Raw genomic sequence first — 13806 nt, 5'->3', positions numbered from 1 at the left:
GCCGGATCCAGTCCAAGCAGATCCCACCAATCTGCTCTGAGCAAGGCGCAACCATCTGAAGTCACTACCATTCCTTGTTCATGTCCATCCTGCCTGATTCCAATATGTCACTGAGTGGGTCGACCCGTTCTCATGGGAGGTTCTTACTGTGAGCACTCACCGTTGGTTAGTGCAGGTCTCTATGCCGGCTCTGTTCTCCATTGGGCTCAGTGACCCCTGATTTCAGTGTGACTGTGGCTCTGGTGGCAAGCACACCATGACCGCAAGTCTGGGTGGTTTCAGCAAGAGCGCCATGGCCGCAAATCTGAGAAGCTCTGATGGTAGCTCCATGACTGAGTTTGACTGGCTCCTTTCCCTTTAGTTTCTTCCTGGGTCAAGGGGATCCATCTCCCTCTATCTGATCTTCTCCAGGATGTTTTATTCCGGCATGTGAGCTGCTTCTCTCAGGGAAGCTCTGTATTTTGCTGCTTACTGATTCTCCATCTTTAGCTCCATCCCATCTTCTACATTTCTTTCTTCAATATTCTGTCATTTTCATTGTAACAAGCTTTCAACTCCTTGATTAGGTTGTTTCTTATGTATTTCAGTTGCTCAGAGCCACTGTGAATGGACTTGCTATGCTATTTTTTCTCAGTCGATTTCTTATTATTTGTATAGGAATGCTACTGATTTTTCTGTGCTGATTTTGTGTCCTGTTACTGTGCTGAATTTATCAGCTCTAGAAGTCTTCTGGTAGAATTTTTGGGGACTTCTGAATAAAGTGTTGTGTTCTGGTTTTTATTTACACCTCTCTAAAGCTAATCTGTTCATACGTAGGGCTTTTGAGGGGATGATTGGATCATGGGTAGATCTCATACTCATCATTGGATTAGTTCACTGATGAGTGTATAGCTAAATGTGATGTTGGGAGGGGAAGCTTTCCCCGAAGAGGAAATGGGTCACAGGGTGTTTGGCTTGGAAGATTATATCTCCCTCTCTCCTCCTGTGATATCTATGTGCTTCCTGTCTGCCATGCCAGAAGTTACCTTCGTCTGCCACACCCCTCTGCCATATCCTCCTGCCTTGTCAAAATATATTTAATAGTTACAGAGTATTTGTTTTGAGTGATAGAAGAGATTTAGACATTAATAATGATGATGGTTTTCTACATTATGAATATAATGTCACTGAAATGTATATTTAAATATAGTCATAATGCTAAACTTCATATTATGTATATATCAGTAAAATAATAAAAAAAATCCTGCAATGGACTGAACATTTATGTCTCTCAAAAAGTCACATATTAAAGCCATAACATGCAATGAAATGGTATTTGGAGGTTGATCTTTCAGGAAATCATTAGGTTTAGGTGAGATAATGAAGGTGGAACCCCAAAATGAGGCTAGTGTCTTCAAAGAAAATAAAGAGATCAGAGTTCCTTTTTGCTTCACCAGGACATAGTAAAATGTGACAGTCTAGAGTGAGATGGAATTTCAGTGTTGTTTTAATTTGTATTATTTGAATGACCAAAGATGTTGAACATGTTTTTCATATATTAATTTTCCATTTGTATTTATTCATCTGAGAAGTATGGATTCCCATTTTTGGATTGGGTCTTTGCATTTTGGGGGCCTGATATTTTCAGTTCTTTATATGTTCTATATAAAGTCCTTTGTCTGAGGGACAATTGGGTGAAATTTTTTCACATACTATGGGTTGTCTACTAGTGACATTTTTGATGTGAAAAAATGCTTTGCTAAGATGAGATACCAGTTGTTGACTCTGAAGTACTTCCTGTGAAGTTTGAGTTTTGTTCATGCACTCTCTGCCTACCCTTATGTCTTCAAGATTACTATCTACATTGTATTCCAGTAGATTTAGTGTTTCTGTTTTAATATTTAGGTCTTTATCCATTTTGACTTTACTTTAGTGCACAGTGATAGAAATGTGTCTAGTTTTAACATGCAGTATGTGGAAAATCATTTCTGGGGAACATGTTTGGTCCCTTTGTTAAAGTAAGACGAGGGAGTGCCTTTGCTTTCTGTTTGTATCTTCTAGTCTGTTCCACTGGTCCTCAGGTCTGTTTTTGCCAATGCCACGCTGATTTTATCACAGTATCTTTGTGTTATAATTTCAAGCCAGGGATTATGATGCCTCCTGCCTTGCCTTTGTTAACCAGGATTGCCTTTGCTATTCTAGGTCTCTTCTGTTTCCATATGAATTTTAAGAATATTTTCTCTAGATTTGTGAAGTATGCTAATGGTGTGTTAAAATTTTTTTTAAAAAGCAAAACACCAAAAAAGGATAGAAATGATACAGAATTTCAAAAAGAAGGAGGTGTAGGGAATTAACACTAGTTAATATATTGCACATTGTTGTCTCAGAACTAGATGTTCAGGTTACAAAATCAAGATACAAAAGTGATCAATCAAACAATGACAGCACAATAACTATTCTTTTAGATGAACTAAGAGAGATTAGTAGTATAATTATCTATCTAGCATAGATAAACATAAATTTACATATGTTTACCAACATATATGTAATCTTTTTTTCCTTTTTTCCTTTTCCCTATCTCAGTAGTTCTGTTCTTTTGAGCATTTTCTTTCCCTTTCATTAGTACGATGTCTATTGAACACTTTGACTCTTACTACTATTTCAATTAATTATTAATTATTATTTATTTTTTACATCAGAGAGACAATATGATATTTACTAATGTGAGTCTTATTTCACTAATGAGGATATTCTCAAGTTACCTCCATTTACCTATAAAAGCCTCAAGATCATCCTTTTTATAGTTTAGTAATATTCCATTGTATGAAAAAATCACATCCTTTTAAAATTCCATTCTGCAGTTGACAGGCATCTGGGTTGTCTCCAAGATTTATCTATTAGAAATTGAGGTGCTATAAACATGGGTGCAGATATACCACTGTGGCATGACATTTTCAAATTTTCTGGGAAAGTACCCAGGAGGGGAATGGCTGCATTGAATGGGACTTCCAATCCTAGTTTTTTGAGGAATGTCCATACTGATTTCCATAGTAGCTGCACCAGTCTACACTCACACTAACTATGGAGAAGTGTTTCTTTTCCCTCACAGCCCCACCAACATTTGTTATTGGTTACCTCTAGGAAGAAAAGGTAGGTAGAAATCTCAACACATAGAGGTAGACAGAGTTCATGAACAAAATGCAAACCATACAGAAAGCACTTCAAAAAATCAACAACTGGGATCTCATCTTGCTAAAACTTGCTGAAACAAAGAGGAAAAAATTCACAGAAAGGAAAAGAATTTTAGCCAGTTGTCCCTCAGACAAAAGACATATCCAGAACATACAAAGAATTGAAAAACATCAAGTCCCTCAAATTCAAAGACTCATTCCAAAATGGGCATCTGAGATGAATACACATATCTCAGATGAAGATATACAAATGGCAAATAAATACATAAAGAAATGTTCACCATCACTGGTCATTTGAGAAATGCAAATTAAAACAGCATTGAGATTCCATCTCACTGCAGAAAGAATGGCTGCTAATGGTGTTTTGATCAACATTACATTAAATCTGTAGAATTGTTTTGGTAGGATGGTCATTTTTACAATGTTGGTTCTTCCAATCCATGAACAAGGAATATCTTTACATTTTCTGGTATCCTCTTCAATCTTTTCCAGAGTACTGTAAATTTCAATATGTAGATAATTTATATCCTTTGTTAGATTGATTCATAAGTATTTCATTGTTTTGGATGCTACCGTGAAGGGTGTAATTTCCTTAATTTATCTCTCAGAGAGTTTGTTGTTTGTGTACAAGATTTTTGTGTACTATTGATTTTTGTATGTTGACTTTCTATCCAGCTATACTGCTAGGTTTCCTTATCAACATTGCTAGTCTTTGGTGGAAATTTTGGAGTCTTCTATGCAGAGTATCATATCATTTGTGAATAATGATAATTTAACTTCTTCCTCTCCTATCTTTAATTCATTTTATTTCTCTGTCTTTTCTAATTGCTCTGGCTAACATTTCCAGAACTATATTGAACAGAGGCAGTGATAGTAGACATCCTTGTCTTGTTTCTAATTTTAGAGCGAAAGCTTTCAGTTTTTGACTTTTTAGTATGATGTTGGCTGTTGGTTTATCATCAATGGCTTTTATCAGATTGAGGTAAAGATAACCTATTATGATTTTCTCTAGCATTTTATGTGTGAATTAGTGGTTAGGTCTTTCTCTGATTTTGGTATCAGAGTCATACATTCCTCTAGGAATGAGTCAGCGAGAATTGCTTCTCTATCAATTTCTTTAAAGAGTTTGAGGATTATTTGCATTACATCTTCTCTAAATTTCTAGAATTCAGCTGTGAATCTTTCAGGACCTGAGATTTTCTTTGTTGGCAAGCTTTTAATTAGATTTGTGTTTCACTAACTGATACTGGTTTATTCCACTTTTTATATCTTCTCAATTTAGCTTTGGCAATTCATACATTTTTTAGGAATCTGTCTATTTCTTCTGTGTTTTCTAACTTATGCAAGTAAAGATTTTCAAAGTAAATATTGGTTATCTTCTGAATTTCCACAGGATCTGTAGTGATTTCACCCTTTTCTTTCCTTAATGTGTGAATTTCAGCTTTTATTTCTTTTTCTCGATAAGGTTGGTTAGGAGCTTATCAATTTTGTTTATTCTTTCAAAGAATAAAATCTTCATTTTTTCAGTTCTTGGTATTGTTTTCTTAGTCTTCATTGCATTAATTTCTGCTCTGATTATTATAAATTCCTCCCTTCTGTGAGCTTTGAGCTTTCCAACTCTTCTTTTTTCTAGAAGCTTGAGGAGAAGCATTAGTTTATTTGTGCTCATTCTATTTTCTTGATGTGAGAATTCATGGCTATACATTTTCCCCTTTTATGACTGATCTCATTGCATCCACTGTTTCCAGTGTGTTGTATTTACATTTTCATTTACTTGAAGATTTTGTTTAATTTCTTCATTATTTTAATTTGTGACCCATTGGTTGTTCAGGAAGGTGTTATTTAATTTTCATCTTTATGGACTTATTGAAGTTTCTCTTTTGCCTTTAATTTCTAATTTCATTGCAACTATGATTGGATAATATGCATGGAATAATTTTAATCCTCTGCATTTAAGCATGTTCTGTGGGCTAGTATATGGTCTATTTTAGAGAATGTTCCATGTGCTGTTGAAAGGAATGTGTATTCTGATGCTGTTGGATGGAAAACTCCATAAACATCTACTAAGTCCAATTGTTCATATGTTTTTCAGTTCTGTTCATTCTTTGCTGACTTTTTGTCTAGTTGATCTATTTCTTTCTGACCATGGGATATTAAATTCTTTCATTACAATTGTTCCATTGCTTATTTGACTTTTCATGTCTATTAATATTTGTCTTCTATAGTTGAGTGATACCGTATTTGGTGTGTATATATTTATGATTGTTATCTTTTCCTCCTAAGGTTTTTGCCCAAAAAGTATGTAGTGACCTTCTTTGTCTCTTTTGATCATTTTTGGTTTGAACTTTACATTGTCTGCAACAGAATAGCTTCCCTTGCTTTTTGTGGGTTCTTGTTGCATGTGACATTGTTTTCCATCCTTTGACAGTCTGTGAATTTCTTTTTGAGTTAAATGTGTTTCTTGTATAAAACGTATTTTTGGATCTTGTTTGTTGATCCATTCTGACAATCTGTTTCTTTTGATTGGTGAATTGAGGTTATGGCTATTGGAATTCTATATGCTTCACTTATCTGTATTCTTTTCCTATGCACAGGAAATTTTCTGCTGTTACTTCTGCAAATAGTTTTTTAAAAAATGTCATTTGTATTGATTCCTGCTTTTTCATTGACATCTATTAGTCTTATATTGTTTTTCATTGCATCATTTTGAGCTGTTAAATTATTTCATGGTTTCTTCTTAGTTTTTTTTAAGAGATCTTTCCTCTCATGATTGCTAGCCATGACTCTGTCCTCAATGTCTGAGAGTCCATCTTCAGTTTTGTTCAAGTGGTTTTGTCAACATTCAATGGAATTTTAAATCTCTTGCATGTCTCTTTGAATCTGGTTCATGCATTCTATTTCTTTCCTATTTTGTTCTTTGACATTTTCATCACTTTCCTATGGTTCTCTATTTTTTTTTAATATATGTCTTCTCTAGCTATGCTGAGCAATTCTTTCATTATGGTTGTTATTTCTTTTATTATCTGAGATATTTCTGATCTTAATTCCTTTATAGTTTAATGAATTTGTTTCATTCCGTCACTTGCTGCATTTCCAGGAATTTGAGGTATCTTCTACTTTCTTCTATGTTAGTGTCTCCTGTACTTCTGGATGGGCTGTAGGTCTGAGATTGGATTTTAACTTTTTGTCTTGTCATTTTCATCTCTTGGCTCTTATTTTGATCTTTTCAATCTCATCAATCTCATCTGTCCATACTGTGCATCTCAGTCATGACACTGCTTTGTGACTGGTATTCACCCACTTTCTCGGTTCCATGGTGCAGGGAAAGGACCAGTCACTGAAGTTTCTCCTGCATGTTCAGTTGATGAGTCTCGGATTTTTCCTGGGATGACTAGTCTAGAATTATTGATGTGACCCAAACCTTGGCTCCTATTCTGACTGCTGCTTCAGAATTTCTTGGCTGCAAGATCCACCTTTCCATTGTACTCACCCCAATCAGGGCCCTACTGTGCCATGGGGGTGTCACAGGCCTGCAATGTCCTCTCATTGGGGAGAGAGATCAGCAGTGCTCTTGCAGGCCTGTATGGATTCCATGAGGTAGAGGGAGGGGCCACCTGCATTACCACAGGTCCACTGAGATCCTCTAATAAAAGGAGAAATCACCAGAATTCTTACAGGCACATCAACAGCCTCTGGGTGGAGAGAATAATCTCCTGTGTTCTCACTGGCACATAATGTTTCTTCCAGGCCCACCCAATGTTTTAGACAAATGTAAGTCTCATTTGACTTAGGTCAAAGAGGACATGTCAGCAGGTTGGAGAGGACGTATCAAGCTGCTGTTTCTCTGGCCCACTTTCTAAAGAGCCCACCAGAAATACTATTAAAAATTCTTTTAGCCTATAAGAGATACTGTCTCTGAACTGTTTACACAAAGATATGTCTCTCAGGTTTAACAATAAAACTGCTTGAACTGTTGAGTCCATGTTTTTTTCCCTCTTTCCCACTCGAAGTGAGCCTATAAATCATTCTAAATGGGCAAAATGCATGAAGATATTTGTATCCCATGTGAATGATCAACAAAAGATCATCGCAGCCGAGGATTTTAATTATGAAATAGAAATGATGACCTGTTCTATTGATATTGGTCAGCTGCTTTCCACAGATACCTCCAATGTTTATGTGCATTGAGTGGGAGTTCACCTTCTCCACTGGTCCTTTCAACAGGAAAAATAAAGCACTGACTCACCCTACCTTGCTACCCCAAAGTCAAAATACAAGCTCTAGTAGATTGGTAACAGGTGGAAAACTTAAACACCAGCTGAACTGAATCAGTGTTGTTTTGAGCATGAATGGCCCACCTGAGGACTGTTGGCAACATAAAGAAAACCTAGAAAGGAAGAGTAGCATTGTGAGTTCTCCTAAGTGTTGTTGTTTGGAGCCATTATTTTTCCTGGAGGATCTTGTCATGCTGGCTTCCCTGATATGAACTTGGAGGAGCTTGAGACCTTGTTGCTGAGAATGGCTGTGGTTAACTTTGGGGATGCTTTGGTCCCTCCTCTGAGCATTATTTTTGGCTCCATAGGGGAAGTTGTGTGCTATTTAATCTTCAGAAGTTTGTCACACTGGTTTCCTGATATGAACTCAGCTGTTCTCATCATCATAGGAGCTCAGGAACTCATTGTTGCTGAGGATGGCTATGGTATCCTCTAGGGGAGCCCTGGTACTTATATTGAGCATCACTTCTTGGCTCTAGTGCAGAATCCTCAGCCTGCTGGCATGGACTTTCTAGATTCCACCATTGATCCTGGGCCTTCTCAGTACAGATCTGTGAAACAGACTTGCATGAATCATCATGGACTCTAGGTTTTCAGTTGAACTCATGCAGGTCATTGCCATGGGATGCAGGCCCGTGGCTGGATTTTCTTAGTCTTTAGTGTTGTGCACAGATTTCTTGCACTTTCTTTGTATTTGACTCCTGGGGTGACCAGTACAAATAATATGATAAATTATGTGTCCTGTATGTACTTTTTATCCTTGCAAACTCTAAAACACAAGTTCAGCTCCCCATTGGTCTTCACTGAGAGCAGTGAGGGGGCTTTGCTGCAGAATGGAGGCAGTAGCTCAGCTTTTTGCTGTGCCCTACAGCTGATAACAGAGGGAAAAGGAAGTGGAGTGCCAATAATTCCACTTCTCACCACTTTTTTCTGCCTCATTGATGCCTGGTGTGGATACAGGCTCATCTGTTAACTGGGCACCACTGATGATAATACAGGGATCAAAGCTTTGATTACCTCACCACGAATTACCCAATTTAGATGTCTTCAGTTGGGAGGAGTTCCAGGCTCAGTTCTTTACTGGGGCCTACTGATACCAGGATAAAGTAGGAACAACTGTATTCTGTTTCATATCATCTTATTCAGTCTTGCAATTGGGGCTTTGTGGTGGATGGGTTTAATACTGAGTCCTCGTTATAGTTTAGATGTGGAGTGTCCCCCTAAAGCCTCATGTGTTCAGATCTGGGACTTGTGGAAGGTGATTGGATCATACTTATCAGTGGATTCATCCATTAATGAGTTGTGTAGCTGATTGTATTGTTAGGAGGGAGAGCCTGGTTAGAGACAGGTCATTAGGAACATGACCCGGAAGGGTATATAGAATCTCCCTCCTCAGCTCTTCCCTTTGTCTCTGCTTCCTGGCTGATGAGACATGATCAGCTGTCCCCTGATAGACTTTCCACCATGTCCTTCTTTCTTTAGAGTCAACTGACAATGGGATGTTCTTCTAAAAACTATAAGCCAATAAATATCTTTTCCTTTAAGTTGTGGGTGTTAGTATTTTGTCCTAGTGAAAAAGGCAATGACCAAGAAGAATGCTGACAACAGAGGTTAGGGGATTGGAGAGTACAATGCTTGACTGGCATGGCTTTGTTCAGTCTTCTTGATGTTGGATTTGGGTAGATACCTAGCTAGCCACTCCTCAATCTCTAGGGAGGGAAGAAGGTCAGAATATACACTGGCCCCATCTTTTAGCCTCTAAAAGTCTCATTACTGTCTGACTGAGATGGAGGCTCTGCTCATCATGGGATCCCACTGATGTTACCCTTGGAGGAAGTAAAGAATTGCTTCCTTCCATTTTGGGAGAAACAGAAGTGCAGTTATCTGTTCAGCATTGTGAGCACCTCCCCAACTGAATCAGAGCACTGGGTGAGAATTGGAAAATTCCATGGGAGGAGGATTGCAGTTTTCTATTGCTATTTTGTTGGAATAGGGTGGGAATTGTCAAAGAAATTTTGTGTTGTCAAGCCACTTTTTTCCTGGCCACTTGATTAATGCTTTCAGGATTGAGTTTTTTGGAGTTCTGTTTGGTTTTTAAATCTGTTGTTATAGTTTAGATGTGGAGTTTAATGACTGTTGTTAGCAGTTCTTGCTTGAGGAATTCTGCAGTGCCTGAAAACACAGAGAGGCAAACTGAAACCTAAGGAAATCACTGGCTTGTTCCTCAAGTTCAAGAACCAAAGAATCTGTCTTATTTTCATGATTCAGAGTCTTCCTTTGCTTATTTGCTGTATTATGTACCAGGTTTCCTTGGACAAGGAACTTACTGAAATGAACCAATCCATCTTGGCCCAAACTGGAAGTCCCTTGCATTTCTTTTTATTTGAGACAAGGAAAAGCTTTTTAAATTATGTTCCAAAATTGAGAATCAATCAATAAAAGACTAGGAAGTTTATCTATATTAATCATAATAAAATTTAAAGGACACACTTGACATTTTTATGATGAACAAGATTAATATCCTAAATCAATAAAGACTTTTTAATTTAGAAAATAAAAGCAAGAACTGAGGCCATGCGAAGTGTGTTCCAGCACACCAGCGTGGGTCCAGGGAGAGTTTAAGATCATCCCTCCCAGCAGTTAAGTGCCCTCCCAGCTTCCAGCCACACTGGACTAGGCTCTGCAGGTTTCCCAGGCCTAACTGGACCACCTTCAGTGAACTTGTTTCAACCCGGGGAGTTGAGGCCCCTTGAAGTGAGTACCAGCACACCTGTGCGGGCCCAGGGAGAGTTTAAGATCATCACTCCCAGCAGTTAAGTGCCTGTCCAGCTTCCAGACACAGTAGACTAGGCTTGGGAGGTTTCCCAGGCCCCATTAGACCATGCTCAGTGACCTTCATTCAATCAGGGGAGCTGAGGGCACACAAGGTGAGTTACAGGGCATTGTCACTAGCCCATGGAGAGGTTTGGACTATCACCTACAGTGGTTAGGAGTCCGCCCAGCTTCCTGGAACACTGGATGTGGCATGGGATGTTCTGCAGGCCTGACTGGACCATGCTCAGCAACCTCCATTCAGTCCCAGGAGCCGAGGGCATAGGAGGCAATTTCCAACATGCCCAGGGGAAACTTTGGAATATCACTTGAAACATAGGAAAATGATAAAATGAAAGACCAAAATGTAATCTCAAACCTACAGCTCATCCCAAGAAAGTCTAGGAGCCATGCACATAGAGAAAATATAAGCCAAACACATGAAATACCTGAAATAATAGCAACTGAAATAAAGAAGCAACTCCAGGAAGCTGTAAAGGAATTCAAGTTAGAAATAATCTCCCAGGTAAAAGAAGAAATGATAAAAGTAATGAAAGAGATGCTGAACACATCTAAAGAAGACACAGTTGAAAAATTAGAGGAACAATGCAAAAAGATAGATTCCCTGAATGAACGATAGAAGAAACAAACAGAATACATGAAGCAGATTCAAAGAGATACACAGGAAATCAAAAATTCCATCCAAAGTTGTCAAAACCGCCTCAACGAAGGTGAAGATAGAATTTCAGACCTTGAAGACAAGATTGCAGTTAGTGAACAGGAAAGGAAAGATCTCTTAAAAAATAACAAGGAATCAGGAAATAACAATTCAACAGCTGCAAGATGTGCAAAGAAAAACAACATAAGATTGATAGGGATAAATGAAGAAGAAGGGGACAACACAAATGATATCAAGAGGCTATTTACAGAAGTAATAGCTGAAAATTTCCCAAACATCAGAATGGAAATTGACATATGGATTAGTGAAGCATATAGAACTCCAAATAGCCATAACTAAAGTAAAACTACACCCAGACATATAATAATCACCATCCCAGAAATCCAACATAAGAATAGAATATTAGAAGCTGTTAGAAAAGACAGATCATCTATAATGGAAAGCCCATCAGAATCACAACAAACTTCTCAACACAAACAATGAAGTCATGAAAAGCATGCAGTGAGGTATCTCATTTCCTAAAGAAAAACAATGTCCAATCCAGATTGATGTACCCTAAAAAACTGACCTTCAAATTTGATGAAAAAATAAGATACTTCCATGACAAAGAACAGCTGAAGAACTTCATGCCCACCAAACCAACCCTGCAAAGAATACTGAAAGACATTCTTGATAGACATAGGAAAAAAAAACACTAAATAAGGCAAACAATTAAGCAAAGTGGAAAGGTAAAGAATCAATAGCAGAAAGATAACATCAAAAATAAACCACTGTATTTCAGACATAACCATTAATGTAAACAGCCTCAATTCACCAATTAAAAAAAAAGACTGGCAGAATGGTTCAAGAAACTGCATCCAACCATATGTTGTACACAAGAAGCACATCTAACCAAAAAGGAAATTAATACACTGAAAGTCAAAGGATGGAAAATAATACTCCATGCAAAAGCAACCCTCCAAAAAAGGAAGTGTAGCTATTCTGTTTGCAGACAATGTGAACTTCAAACCAAGAATGATCAAAAGAGATAAAGAAGGTCACTACATACTAGTTAGGGGAAAATTTCAAGAGGAAGAGATAAAAATCTTAAATATCTATGCACTAGATTTGGGAGCACCCAGCTATACAAAACAAACATTAACAAAAATGAAAAATCAAATAAACAATATTACAATTATAACAGGAGACCTTAGTACCCCATTGACACAAAGAGACAGATCAACTAGACAGAAAATCAGCAAAGAAATGACAGAAGTGAATCACACTTGTGATCAAATGTACTTAGTGGACGTGTACAGAATGTCCCACCCAACAACATCAGAACACACATTCTTAGCAGCACATAGGACATTCTCTGAAATAGATCATATACTAACCCACAGAACATGCTTAAGTAAACACAAAAGAACTGAAATTATCCTAAGCATGTTTTATGATCATAGTGTCATGAACCTAGAAATTAATGACAAAAAAACTGCAAAAACCCCACAAACACATGGGAATTAGATAATACACTCCTGAGCAATCAGTGTGCCACAGAGAAAATTAAAGAACAAATTAAACAATATCTACAAACAAATGAAAATACAAATATAAATTACTGGAATGTGTGATATGCAATGAAAGCAGTGTCAGAGGGAAATTACTTACTGTGAATTCCCACATCAGGAAAACAGAATGAACACAAATCAACAACCTGATACTACACCTAAAACAGCTAGAAAAAAAGAGAAAATCAATCCAAAAGCCCAAAGAAGGGAGGGAATTATGATCAGAGCAGAAATTAAGGCAATAGAGACTAACAAAACAATACAAAGAATTAATGAGTCAAAGAGTTGATTCTTTCTTTTTTTAAAACAGTAATAGGTATCACAGTATATTTCATTATCTTTACAATAGTTGTTTTTCAATCACGTATATCAAAACAAAATTAAATACAGAACATTATAGAACTTACCAAAACAGAATATTGAATAGAGCAGTACCATTATCAGAATCAAGCAAAACATTAATAAAAATATTTGCCTTCAAAGAGATGGTAGAAAGAAATCCCCCTTATTTGCTATGGTCAACCTCCCAAGAGATGCTCAGATTTCTGGTTCCCATTTGCTAACGGGGGAACAGGGAAAGAGGAGTGGGGGAAGTGGGATGTTTGACTCTAGGCCGTGCACCAGTAGGGTTACTATTGCTTAGCAGGGAGGCAGGCTGGTTGCTTGGTTTCCCAGCATCCGAAGTTCCAACATGGTGTGGATCTCAGGAGATGCTGGTGGTTCTCCCCCTGGAAGGCCAGCAGTCAGCCACACCACAGCCACTTACCAGGGAGGGAAGCTGTTTGCTTGGTTTCCCAGGGTCCTAAGTTTCAACATTGAGTTGATTCTTTCAAAGAATAAATTACTTTGATAAGCCAATAACCAAACTTATTTTAAAAAGGAAAGAAAAATTCAAAGTCATGCAATAAGGAATGAAAAGAGTGAACTCACTACAAATCCTGTGGAAATATAGATGATCATAAATACCTACTTTGAAAATCTGTACTTTCAGAAGTTCAGTAACAGAGAAGAAATGGACATAATCTTAGAAACATATAAATTACCAAAGCTGGATCAAGATGTAACCCTGCTGAATAATCCAATTTCAATTAGTGAAACTGAAAATGTAATTAAAACCTTACCAACAAAGAAAATCCCCAGGTCCTGATGGATTCACTGTGAAATTCCAAAAGAAATTCTAGGAAGACTTAGTGCGAACACTCCTAAAACTCTTGAGTGAAAATGAAAGTTAAAAAATTCCCCATAACTCATTCCTGGAAACAAGAACTACCCTAGTATCCAAACCTTAGAGAGGTCCAACCAAAAATACAACTATAGGCCAA

Source organism: Cavia porcellus, unplaced genomic scaffold (assembly GCF_034190915.1).
Source record: "Cavia porcellus strain 051 isolate PalLab524CR breed Dunkin Hartley unplaced genomic scaffold, mCavPor4.1 scaffold_3, whole genome shotgun sequence".
Lineage (NCBI taxonomy): Eukaryota > Metazoa > Chordata > Mammalia > Rodentia > Caviidae > Cavia > Cavia porcellus.
Note: the sequence above shows the minus strand (reverse complement) of the source record.